Source organism: Tupaia chinensis, unplaced genomic scaffold (assembly GCF_000334495.1).
Source record: "Tupaia chinensis unplaced genomic scaffold, TupChi_1.0 Scaffold000406_1, whole genome shotgun sequence".
Lineage (NCBI taxonomy): Eukaryota > Metazoa > Chordata > Mammalia > Scandentia > Tupaiidae > Tupaia > Tupaia belangeri.
Genome location: NW_006159908.1, coordinates 305600 through 318927, shown reverse-complemented (window position 1 = coordinate 318927; position 13328 = coordinate 305600).

Sequence of the window (13328 nt, the reverse complement as noted above, 5' to 3'; positions counted from 1 at the left end):
AAAAAAAAAAAAAAAAGACAATTTTCTCTCCTGCCCATGAATAGAACTATTTATCTTTCAGGATGCTTATTTACTTTTAATTAAAAAATCAGGGGCCATGCTGATGGAGGAAACACATATTTATATGTATTAAAGTGATTCAGGTATATGATGTAGATTATTACCTGGACAAATGCCACAGAATATAACTGAACAATAATTGAAACTACTGAGCTTCTTAAATCAGGACTAACTTCCAAAAGGTAGCCTCCTCAATTCAAATAATTTTAATTATTTCAATAGGCATAGTATTTTAATTGTTATTTAATCTTGTCATTCATTGCATCTATCATCCTTTTTCTATTAGGAGAGAAAGATAGAAATAGAGAAAAAGAGAGACCTAAGGAAATAAGCCATGAATAGGGAGGTGAGAATTTAGGAAAGGTCAGAGTATAAATCTACAATTAAAAGTATGTGATTGTTCGAGGTTCTTAGGGACATGCCCGATCATCCGAGGTCCCATGGTAGAAGCTACCTAAAAGGGCAGAGGCTTTGCTTCATGGTTCTTTACAATTGGATTTCCATTTGTAGATGTTCAGTAGCTGGGAATAAGTTGTTTTATGAGAGATCCCCTTAACATGGAGGAAAAAGAAAAACTAACTAGTCTACTTCAACCTAGTATTTTCCCTGTGCTGATCTAATCATAAAATGTAAAAGCTCAGACGCAAATGTTATCAGTTAGCTTACTGTTGTCTGCAAGTTACAGAAAAGTCAACTACAGATTATATAAATAGGATATTTATTAATATGGAACAAGAAATCTAGAATTAGGTGGTTCAATTAAGAAATCAATCCTTTCTTTATATATCTCTTTAAGAGCTTAGAAACTTTCCTAGAGCCTGATAGCAAACAAACATCCTATCTTATCTTATCAACCCTAATGCCATCACATTTTTTATTTTAGCCAATCACTAGTAAAAGGAATTAGACCATGATTGAATTTGACAAATCATGACTGGTGCAGAGGCCTCTCTTCCCTGAAGGATAGTTCCCTTAGAGGATGGTAAACAAAATCTAGATTCCATTAACAGTACAAATGAAGGAGTAGAAAGAACATAGTGACCGTTACCTTGTTGAATAGCAATGAATGCTATACAAACAAATAAATCATAGTCCCTCTTGGACACTCTAAGGAAGGTTTCTGCTTTATTGTTGATTGAGAAATTGAAATTTGAGGATTTATCATTTAAAGAATAACTTCAATGTTTGATGCATTTATATTCTTTTGACGTTTACACCTCCAAATGACTTTTAAATCTGTGGATTAGAAAGCCTATAAAGTAAAACCTTTCCTATTGGATTATTAAAGTGTCTGAACTCTGAGGTTATACAACCCTACAGATTTCTGGACTAAACGATTCAAAAACAAAAACCATAATGATGTTTTTGGTTTTGATACCAGCAGATAGTGTAATGGTTATGTCACTGGACTCCCACGTAGTCAACCACAGTGGAGTCCCAGACCTGGTAGCTTAATACTCATACTGGGCACATTTACATGTGTGCCCAAAGTCCTGAGAGGGGAATGGAGAAGGGATTACAGTGTGGCCATCCCTCCCAGGGAGTGATTTCTTGCTTTTTGTCTCTCTCTGGCTCTCTGGCAATGCATGCACCCTATAGTAAAAATCTCTCTTTAAGCACACACACACACACACACACAACTATATTTAAATGGCTGCATTTCACTAGGATTACAAAAAAGTGGTTTATTTAAGCTTCATGCTACAGAAGGTAGAGCCTGTTTAGCAATTTGATCATATCTGGAATTCTTTTTAAGTAACCCATGATTCCTTTTTGTCTTACCCAGCTTCAGATCCTGAATCTATGAGGTATAATATAACAAAAAAATAATTTATAGTCAGAAGTTTGGAGTTGAATCCACATTCTGTTAATTAGCTGCTAACCTTCTGTAATTCACTTGGAGCTTTAGAAACCCAGTTGCCTCAATTTACCTGAAATAGATCTGGTTTTTAAATAACTTATGTAAAACTTCTATCTATGTAAACTCATCTTTCTAAATGCCCTTGGTCTGTAAGGCACTATGCCCAGTGATTGCTTTATCCCTAAGAGAGTCTTCCAATGATTAGAGCAGAGGTTCTCTTCTATGTTTTTCTTTTGAATTTTCTTCTTTATTTTTTTTTCTGCCTTTTTCTATGTCTTGTACTATTAAGTATAATAGATACATAAATTTGAAACATGACAACTCTTCTTAAAACAGAATCTTGTCATTGTGATCCTTCTGCCTCAACCTTCCACCTGGGACCATTAGCACATGCTACCATGCCCGGTCTTTTTTTTAGACAGAGTCTTACTATGTTCCTAGGCCATTCTTGAGCTGGATATTCTCCTGCCTCAGCCTTCCCAGTCCCTGAGAAGTGCATACCACTGAGTCCGGCCTTTATTTTACACCAGGGATCAAACCCTGGCTTCCCATGCGATCTACTCTGCTGAACACAGCTTCTTAGCAGCATATACCACCATAGTCAGGCCTTAAAGGAACTGTTCAACTTGATTTTTTTCTATGTTAGAAAAAAATTATAAAATCATCCTTTCTTCTTCATTCTCAGCAGTAGTTAGTTGCTCCGAAGATGCAGGTAAAAGTTACTTCCAAAACCATTACAACCTTTCGGAACTAACCCCGTGTATTTTTTCTCCTCTGGAGGCTATAAATGCAAGCAAACCTGAAACCCTCTCTGGAGTTGCTTACAGTCTCCTTTGAAAATTCTGCCACCAGAGGGAACTAACTGGAGTTGTAAGAGTTTACAAAACCTTGCAGGGGGCTGTATATTCCTAATAAAATTCAGGTTGCTTGATGAGACTTATGCTATTAAACTTGGAAATTATCACATAAAATTTTCTGAGGAATTAATTGCATTAAATATATCTAGAACTGATATTAGTCATTTTATTACAAAGGGAAGAGATTTCTTCACTGGTCCCATTTTTTTCCACATACATTCCTGATTTCTACAATGATTAAATGCTTCCATGAAATGATTGGTAGTGAAATAATTGGAAGGAAGCAGAAAAAAAGGCGTATCACAGGAATAATAAAATTTATATATATAGTAGAATTTTTGATTGAAAGTGGGAAACTGATTAACTTTTAAATATTCATTTAAGATTTAAATAGACAACTCTCTAACTCTGTTTCGTATTATCTAGTGAAGAAGTTATACAGCATATAAAATTTGCCAAGAATGTGAGTAGCTTAAATAATTTGGTCTGGATCTATTGAAGATAACTATATTTGGAACATATCAAACATTCTGATACAGTGTAGCAATAAAGGCAAAACTGCTTTTTCTGAAAGTTCACTTTACCCAGGATACCTTTGAAAGCTGTCTATAGAAAAATGGTCCTTTCAGGCTGCAGTGATGACTCAGCAATTATCCTCATGCTTTATTTTTTGGAGGGTATAGTGGGAGTAAAGTGGACTGCAGAATTTTGCCCTTTTGTTAAAAAAAAAAAATAGTGTTTTTGGTTTTGTTTGGTTTTGGCTCTTAATGTATGCAACCAGGATTAAGTAGATTATAGAAAAAATATGAAGTTTACTTTTCAAATATCGAAGCAATCTAAGGTTGTTCATCCAAGCCCAGTTTTTCTCTTACTCTTTTCGATTTCACAAGTCTTTCTCAGTGTGTTTCCCAAGTATGGGTTCAGATTTGCCTGTAGCAACATCACCAGGGGCAATATTCAGATTTCTAGCTTGAACCCTAGAGCTAGTGATTCTGTATCATAAATGTGCAGCCCTCAAGTGGTTCTCATGTACACCAAAGTTTAAGAACCAGTATTCTAGTATAGTGTATAGTGTCTGATCATTAAACTCTGAATTGTTATCCATCTCTAGTGCTTGACTATTATCTTTTTCATAGTCTGCACAAACTGACTTTTTTCAGCTTTTCAAAAATTTTTATTTTTTTCATAGTTTACTGTAGGGAACTTGTACTCTCCAGAGAGGGACAGAGAGAGTAAGAGAGACCTGAAAAGGTCAACCACAATCCTTTCTCCTCCATTCTCCTCTCAGGATTTGGGCATGGATACGTGTTAGGCCCAGCGTGATTTTAAGTCATTGGGTCTAGGACTGGAACAGTGTAGTCTGCCACGTGCGATCCAGCACCTTAACCACCACACCACCTTCTGGCCCTAGCTCATTCATTTGACTTCTTCCTTTGTCATCTCTATGTTGACAACTCCAAAGTGTACATTTCTAAACAGACATGACTCCTATTTGAAACATCATGGAGGGTATATTCCCTTGGAATCTTATTCTGCAGCTAAATCATATTTTGTTCTTTATTGTTTCCTCTTGAGTCACTTTTTGGCACCATTTATTGTATTACAAAGATACTGTGTTGTTGCAACAGCTTCCCAACAAATGATCCTACTCTCTTAACCCCTTACTCCAACTCATTCTATATGGAAAAGCTTTCTCAAACATGCCTCTGACCTGTTATTTTCTTTTACAAGGACTTTTTGATGCCTCTTACAACCTACATTACATTGGTCAGAGGTAGGCATTTTTTTATGTCCTGTAGTCCTCTTCAAAAGGTGATCTCAACCATGTGACATTCTGATTTCAATTTATTCTAATGAACCCAACTCTTGTCTCACTGGTATCTTTGTTTTGTCTTTCCCTTCTCCTTTACAAGTATCTGCTCATATCTCCACAAACACTAGATAAATCCCCAGTGCTCTTAGGAAGTCTTCTCCTAGACATTTTTTCCTGGTCAGTATTTCAATGTTTATATGTATATATGTATCATCTTAAATCTCCTTTGAATGCGGACTTACTCTGATTTGAACATCCTACGTCATGTAGCCATGAACTAAAGTTTTTAAAATTGCTCTATACTGTTTGGTTAATTTAGCAATGCTTAAAAAAAAAAAAAAAAGATTTCCCCTAGTTTCCTTTATATTCCATATTATAGACCAGAATACACTCATTTGATATCACCATTTTCGTTGTGGTACTAGTCCTAGTTATTTGATAACCATTGGTATATATCTGTTGCTCTTTACTAAAGCTTAAATCACTGCCTTCTAAGATATTCACAATAAAATTTAATGTTGAGACGAATTAAATTAAGCCCCAAACACTGTAAATTTTGTCTTATAATAAATGTCAGTGTCATGTAATACAAACTGAAGAGGTTGAATCAAATGTGCCTTTTGGCTTGAGAAGGCTATTGATTTACACAGTGAGAAAAGCAGATGCCCTAGTGGATCATAATAATGTTCCGAATAATCCACTTTCAACAAACAATGCTGCCCTTTCACAGGAAGGGTGTCTAGGTTTGCAGTGATACACAGCATTCCCCAGATTCCCTCTGGGGCTCTGCACAGGTTGCACATGCATGCGTTTCTCTTGCTCAGTAATGATAACATGGAGTGTGATCATCATTTTGGGCAATGCATGGAAGTCAAAAGGTATAAGATACTGGTTCCTTCAGAAAGGAGCATCTTGTCAGAGGAACTAACCAGACCCAAATGGTCTAGTATGAGGAAGATAATCAAAGCAGAGTATGACCAATTGCCAAGAATATAGAAGTCAGTAAGGGGCATTTATGTAAGGCAAAAGCATGTGGAAACACAAGAGGAACCAAGAAAGCAGTTCTCAAAAAGAGTGGGAAAGGTAGTAGTAGAACACTAAAAGAACTGGAACTTCAGAGGGCTAATTCCTTTAGATTGAGTAAAGAGTGTCCTGAAGGAATCTTAAGGAATTCAGCAAAACATGTTGTGGGCCCTAGTTAGGTCCGTACTATTAGCATGACTCAGCTCTTTTGAGTGCCGGCTAAACTATTTGTTCATTATAGACTAGCTCATTTCTCTCTACTCTTTATTTTTGTCTAGAGTATATCTGGAAAATAGTTTTTTTATCTTGATTTTAATTTTACAGATAAAACTTTCAGAAAAATTAGATTTCTTAAGAAGTAGATGATAGGCCTGAGATTCAAGACCCTGAATCAGCAAGTTCTTTCTGTAAGCCTCTATAGGCAGGGGTGGCATTCAAAATATTTAGCACTAGGTACCACAGTTAACCTTGTTTGCTGTTATTCAGATTCATTAACAATATGCTGGACTAGATAAGACTAACATACAAGGTTATGCATGGTAAACAATGTAAAAGAAAAACTGCACCAGATCTGTTGAAAGCATCAAGGAAACTATCCAAGACTATTGCAAAAGAGAGACAATACTACAGTAAGGATTACAGTGAACTCAATTCCGCTGGAACAAAAGGTGAGAGGATTTTTAAACAATAAAGTGAGCTAATGTTGAAGTAGTGGAAGACATTAATGGTGGGTGGTTGGTCAATGTGATTAAGCCATCTGAGTTTGCTAATTGTCATTTCTTAAACTTAGACTCCCCTCTTTATATTTCAAAGGGATAACTTCTGGGTCCTTGAGAAAGACATTCCAGAGACACAAGGATTTACACTTCAAAGAGGCAGAAAAAGAAGTTATAGTTGCAAGTTTCCAAAAGTAAATGCTTAAGAACAGCATGGTCAGAGGCCTTAAGTTGAAAAGAAACCTGTCTAAAGTTTAGGTAAGCTGAGGGCAATGTTAAGCAATCTTGATCTGTATCCATTATTAAATATTTTGAGGACCAGACAATGAGACAATTAAGGACATTTCAATGTAATTCTTCCTTGTATTATTATAGCATGTAGCTCTGTGTATACATTTTATCAGCTCAACAAATAAGTTGAACAGATGAAATGAATGGATTGTATTTAGTTAAGCCAAATTCTTTAGCATGCCAGCAAAATATTTAAAGGAGTGTGTGTGTGTGTGTGTGTGCGCATGTGTGTGCATGTGTGTAAGGAAAGGGGTCTCTCCTAGTAATTAGGTCATTTTGCCCTGTGATGTCCTGTGAACAATCACAGTACTTTCTAAATTGGTTCACAGAAAACTGTGTTTAAATTGCTTCTCCATAGGGGACGGGATGTTGTTCTATGGTCAGATGAGTTTGAAATATGCCAGGAAATCTCTCTCAAAGTTTCACTTTCTTTATTTGCATTTTCAAAACTTGGTAAAGTTCTACAGTAAGAAATATAGTATTAACTTTGTAAAGATTAAAAAGTGCTGCTTTATTATTATTACTATTATTATTTGGGGTTTTACTGTGGGAGGTGTTAGTAAGTTTTTCTTTTCCTACTGTTGCTCATGTAAAAAATAAAAAAGATCTTTGTCTCTCAGACCAGCAGGTGGCGTGCTGACTCAGGTGCTGGATCCCACATAGCTAGCTCTGAGATTCAAAACTTGGACTCAGCATCTTGAAAAACATGCCAGGCACGTTGCCATGTGTGCCCAAAAGCTCAAGGGAAAATGGAAGAGAAAGTATTGTGGTGTGGCCATCCTTCTGGTGTGTGATTTCTCACTTTCCCTTTCTCTCTTTCTCTAGCAAATGCATGCACCCTATGGCAACAACAACAACAACAACAAAACTCAAAACAAAGCCAAAAAAAAGAAAGAAATCACTGTCCCTCTATGACTCTATTTTTCTGGATAACACAGTTTGAGACACAGTACTCAGTTAAAAGTCTTTGCTCCATATTAAAGAAATTATAACAACTTTTAGTGAGTATTTACTTTGCATATAGCTGAGCACTCTACATTTTTATGTGTCATTATTAACAGTACTAATATTTGACTTTTGTCTGTGGGAATATCAAGGCTTACATTGCTCCAGTGAAGATTCAGTTTAGTCAGTATAAAGCATCTTACTTGAAGTACAAACTCCAGTCTACCTTATGAACTTAAGCTTTTAAACAATATGTGCTGGTTTTAAAAAGTATGGTACTAGCATTGGCATAACTGGAGAACCTGTTAGAAAATCCTTGGGTCACACCCTACTGAATCAGAAACTCTTAAGGTGGACCAGTAATCTGTGTTTTGTCAAGACCTCCTTGTAGGGTTGCCAGATAAAATAGAGAATGTTCAGTAATATTTGAATGTCAAGTTAAAAATATACATAAGAATGGGGGTGGCAAGTGCCATGGTGGTTAAGATGCTGAATTCCCACATGGCTGACTGTGGTTCAATTCCTGGACCTGGTGGTTTGAAACTGAAACTGGGTGTGTGTGCATGGGTGCCCAAAATCCCAAGAGGAGGTTGGAGGAGAAGGGATTGCAGCATGTCTATTCCCCCCTGGGGGGTGATTTCTCACTCTCTCTCTCTCTCTATCTAGCGAGTGCATGTGCCCTATGGCAAAAACATATATACATATATATGTGTGTGTGTGTGTGTGTGTGTGTATACTTCATGTGAGATGTTTAGATTTTAAAAGTTATTCATTGTTTAGCTGACATTCAGATTTGACTGGGTCGCTTATGTTTTTTATTTACTAAATCTGGTAATCCTGTCTTCAGGTGAGATTCATGTGCACTCAAGATTGAGAATCAAGGGAACCAGCAGTTAGCGTAATGGCTATATCGCTGGACTCCCACGTAGTCGACCGCGGTTCACGTCCCGGACCCGGTGGCTTAAAACTCACACCGGGCGCGTGTGCGTGCGTGCCCAAGATCCCGAGAGGAGAATGGAGGAGAAGGGATTGCGGCATGACCATCCCCCCTGGGGGGTGATTTCTCGCTTTCTGTCTCTATGTCTCTCTCTGGCGAGCGCACGCACCCTACAGTGAAAATCTCTCCAAAAAAAAAAAAAAAAGATTGAGAATCAATGTTTCTGTAAATTTTGGCTTTGTTGAGCCACATTTACTCTTATGTTTAATAAATCAAACCTGGGAATATATTTTTTAAAAAAGAAAAACAATCTTTTAATAGCACCACTATTATCTCAAGAACAGTTAGTAATTAACAAATGACTGAGAGTATTTCCTAAGAGGAATGGGGATTTCTTCGAATTGCTTAAAAGAGTTTTGCATGGGACAGTGATGGCATGTGTGATTAGGGAATACTGGGAGAGCAGGCATTGGGCAAAGAAAGAAAGTGAGTCATACTATAACAATTTTTTTTCCTATAACAAAACTTCATCTATATTGCATTTATTTATTCTGGAAGAAAAAAATGTTTTAGAAACAACTCTAACAACAAAATGCTTGGTTTAGGTTGACAAATGAAAACTGACTTGAACTTCACTTTTTACTTTGCTACCACTCAATTTTTAATCCTTCTTGAAATAAGGTGTACAAAACCACCAAGTGCTAGAGAAATGCTATACATTTGTATCTTACTTATTCCCTCTCAAATTTTCTTATGAAAAGAAAATATGTTTCAAGGTTAAGAAAATTGTTTCTCCAAACCAACAGGGAACCTCATACTAATATAATAAGAATAGATCCACAATCTGAATCAGAGATTCAATAATAATTGTCTGTGGGCAATCAATTAAATGTCTCTGAAAGAGACATTTCAGAATTTAAAATTTCCTTTTAACATACCATTTCAAGGCTAACTTAAGAACAAAACAATAAAACAAAGCATCCCTATAATGGCTCTATTATCTTGATATGACTTTAATTTTTTTAGGGAACAAATTTCTCAATTTGCTGACCAATTCAACCCAAAGCATATTGTTTGCCTGAGTAAAGTACCATACAAGAGCTATTACCTAGCAGTTTATCAACCAGAAAAACCTTCAGACAGTTTAGAAAAACACCTTTGAGTAGAAATTAGCACCCCTAGAATAGAGCTAGGCCAGTGTTGGTGTTACTTAGTGTCTTTCTTGCTGTGTGGATATGTATGGATATATTCTGGTGTGTGTTATTACTACTCTTGAATTCAAGTGGTTTTGGAGAGAAAAACATAAGGTGGAGAAGCAAGAGAATGGAAAATAACTTTTCATTAGCTAGATCATTTGTCTCAGCCCGAACTCTCCATTTTGTTTAAGTAATAATGTACTTTGGTATCAGATTGACATAGATTTTACTTAACTTTATAGGAAACCTAAAAATTACTCATGAGTACAGAGAGTATTTTAATTTAATATTAAGCTTATTTCTCACAAATCATAACCTTACTTTGATCTTGTTAAAGAGAATTCAGTGGATTGCATTGTTTCTGCTTTGAAAACAATATTATCATTAATAACATTCTAGTCACTGATATTAAATGGATGCAAGTTCAGTGAACTAATTAAGGATTAAAGCAGAAAATCTTTATTGTGGCATTAAATCAATCCACAGTTTCAGAATTCATTATGCTAAGTGTTCTAGTAATTAAAGAGCACTTAAATGAAACACATGCAGATAAATTAAAAAAGAATTTCACCAGCTGAAGCTTGTAATGGCATCTTAATAGAGATATACATAAAATATATTCCATTAAAGGATATGCAATTTAGTCACCATATAGTTTAATACAGAAATTACTACTGCCACCTATTGGTAAAAGAGTTGAACTCAAAAAGCTGTTTAATAAAAGTACTCCAGAAATTTTAACAGAAATAATGAGTGTTATAAAGTGACTGCATGAGTGTTATTTTTTGGTGTTGAAATTATACTTAAGCTTTAGTACATATATTTCAATTGTTTTAGGAAACTGATATTAAATAATACTCTTGCTAACTTTAAAATTATGATTCCTAAACTGATTTTTACACATGCAGTTTCTTTGTGTGTGTGTGTGTGTGTGTGTGTGTGTGTGTGTGTTTTTAGTTTGGTATAGAGCACATGTGCTGTCTAGAAAGAGAAAGAGAGAGAGAGAGAGAGAGAGAGAAGCCTCCTGGGGGAATGGCAATTCCTTCACCTCCATTCTCCTCTCAGAATTCTGGGCACTTGGGCACATGCTGCCAGCATGAGTTTCAAGCTACCAGTCAAGGACTTGAATCACAAAGTCAGCCATGTGGGATCCAGACACCTTAACCTACATGCATCTGCTGACCCTACACATGTAGTTTTATACTACCACTTGATTTTTTTTAAATCACCAGGAGGTAAACTTAGATATGGGTTCTCATTAAAATGTTCTGAAAAGCTTTTTTTTTAAAAAAATATTTATATGTTGAGACCAGCAGATGACATAATGGTTATGTGACTGAACTCCCAGGTAGTGGGCCATGGTTTGAGTCTTGAACCCATGAGCTTCATGTATGTGCCCAAAATCTTGAGAGAAGAATGGAGAAGAGAGTGGCCATCCCTCCTGGGGGGAGATTTCTCGCTTTCTGTGTCTGTTTTTCTCTATCTCTCTAGAGGGCACATGTACCATATAGCAAAACAAACAAACAAGCTCTCTTTAAAAAAAAAACAAAACAAAAACTCAATGCCATAACCCCACTCCAGATCAATTAAGTCAGAAATCATTGAGGGTTTTCTGGGAAGTGTTGAGCAAAAAAGTGAGGGGCCAGCCATCCCTATGGTTTGGAAGTAAACCTAGATAATTTTAACATGCAGCCACAGTTGTGAATCACTTTTTGAAACTAACAACATAATTTAAAAGTCTGGTTTTTCATCAATGAAAATGGGAGGCTGGGGAGTGACAAGCCAACCTTTAAAAAAATCTCTTGCTTCTGTTACTCAATAATCTCAACCATCTTCACAGAAAAATCACTCACACCATAAGCTCCACTCTTTGGAGTATTTGTTTTTCTTTATAATCCCTGGCAAAGAAAAATAAATCACCTATTAAATAAATGTTTAAGTTATGATAAAAATATTAAAATGCTTTTACAGGGTTATGTAAAATAACCTGTTTTTCTGAAACCTTAACTACATTGATGAAAGTTTACCATCCAAGGCTTTATAAAGGCAGACCTCAAGGCAGGCTGATTCCAATTATTTACTAGTTGTGAGAGGTGCCAGATTTATAGCCTCAGAGGCTTAAGTCCATTACTCAATGAACGATTTACTAATGGAGTTCCATGGTCTCATTGACCAAGCACTCAATGTAAAATGGTGATTTAAAACATAGTCTCTCACCTCAAGAAGCTGACAGTCCATGCAGGGAGATGCACTTGTAATGGCATAGGATACTATATAGTAAGTTTTAGTGTTCAAAATCATCAACATGTACTGTCTGGATTTCCAATGTGTTGGAAGCAGTAAAAGCTAGTTTAGTCAAGGGAGACCTAGGGAAAAAATAAAAATTATTATTAGAGGGGAGGTGTTAGGTTAGACCGATTAGCATTTTAAAGAAAAATGTCTAGCCAGGAGTATGAGATCTATGAAGACAAAGAGGAAAGAATAAAGAAAACAGAGGAATCATTTTAAAATGATGGATAAAACAAACACCAGGACCATAATGTTGTGAAAACAAACCAAGGAGGAGCAATTTCAACAAAGAGCATGTCAGTCATGTCAAAGGTAGCTGGAAGTGCTGTGAAGGACAGAGAATGAAGGAAAGAAAGCCACAGGGTGGGAAGTTACAGAATAAAATGGCTTAAGGCTTAAGGAGGCTGTGATGTTATTTATTCTTTTCAAAAAGCAAAACAAGTTTTTTAAAAATAAGAATAAGCCTTGACAATATGATTCCCCCCAGAACATAGCTTATTAATGGCAAAGATCCTAGCATATGTCACAGGCAAGTGTCAAATAAAGAGGAATATATGTGTGTGTGTGTGTGTGTGTGTATGTCATGTGTATAATACTTGCATATAATACTTGCAATAATCTGAACATTTCCACTGAAAGATTCTGCCTTATTCATCTTTGTCTCTCTCTGGTGCTTAAAGGAAAGCAGGTAATATGTACTGAAATACTGAAAGGTTGAGAAAGTCATAGTCATAATTAATGAGCACAGGTTTCGTCAATCTCTGTCAGTGGTACCTTTCTCTGGAATGACTTCCATCAGTTGAAATATTAATTGCACAGGATCTATACATTATCATTAGTAGACACAGCACTAGATGTGTTTTCATGTGTATGTGTTAAACATCAGTTTTGTATGCCTCCCCAATTGATTTTTGTTTTGAAAGGGTGGTAAGTCTGAAATACATTTTGCATTTTGTTATTTATTTTTATTACTTTCCAAACATTGCTCACTTACTGTGTGTGTTAATGTGTTCACAAGCTTGGGGGAATGTCCCTGACAAGAGTAAACCAAGAATCTGCCCCTGAGGAATTCTTAACCTAGCAGCTGAAATAGACATTGCAGTCTTCTACTGTGAAATTCCAAGTAGTCTATATTTCATGAAAATGTGAGAAATAAGCAGCTATATGAGAATCCAATTTTGTTATCCAACCATAATAATTCTTAGTTATTGCTCTTTTATTTTAAAAAGTTAGTTCCACTAGGAATTGAGTTGTTCCATTAAATGCCTTTAAAATGTGGTTTGCTAAGTGATCATTTCTATCTTGGTAGGACTTCAATTAAGCTATTCTGGAAAAGTGTA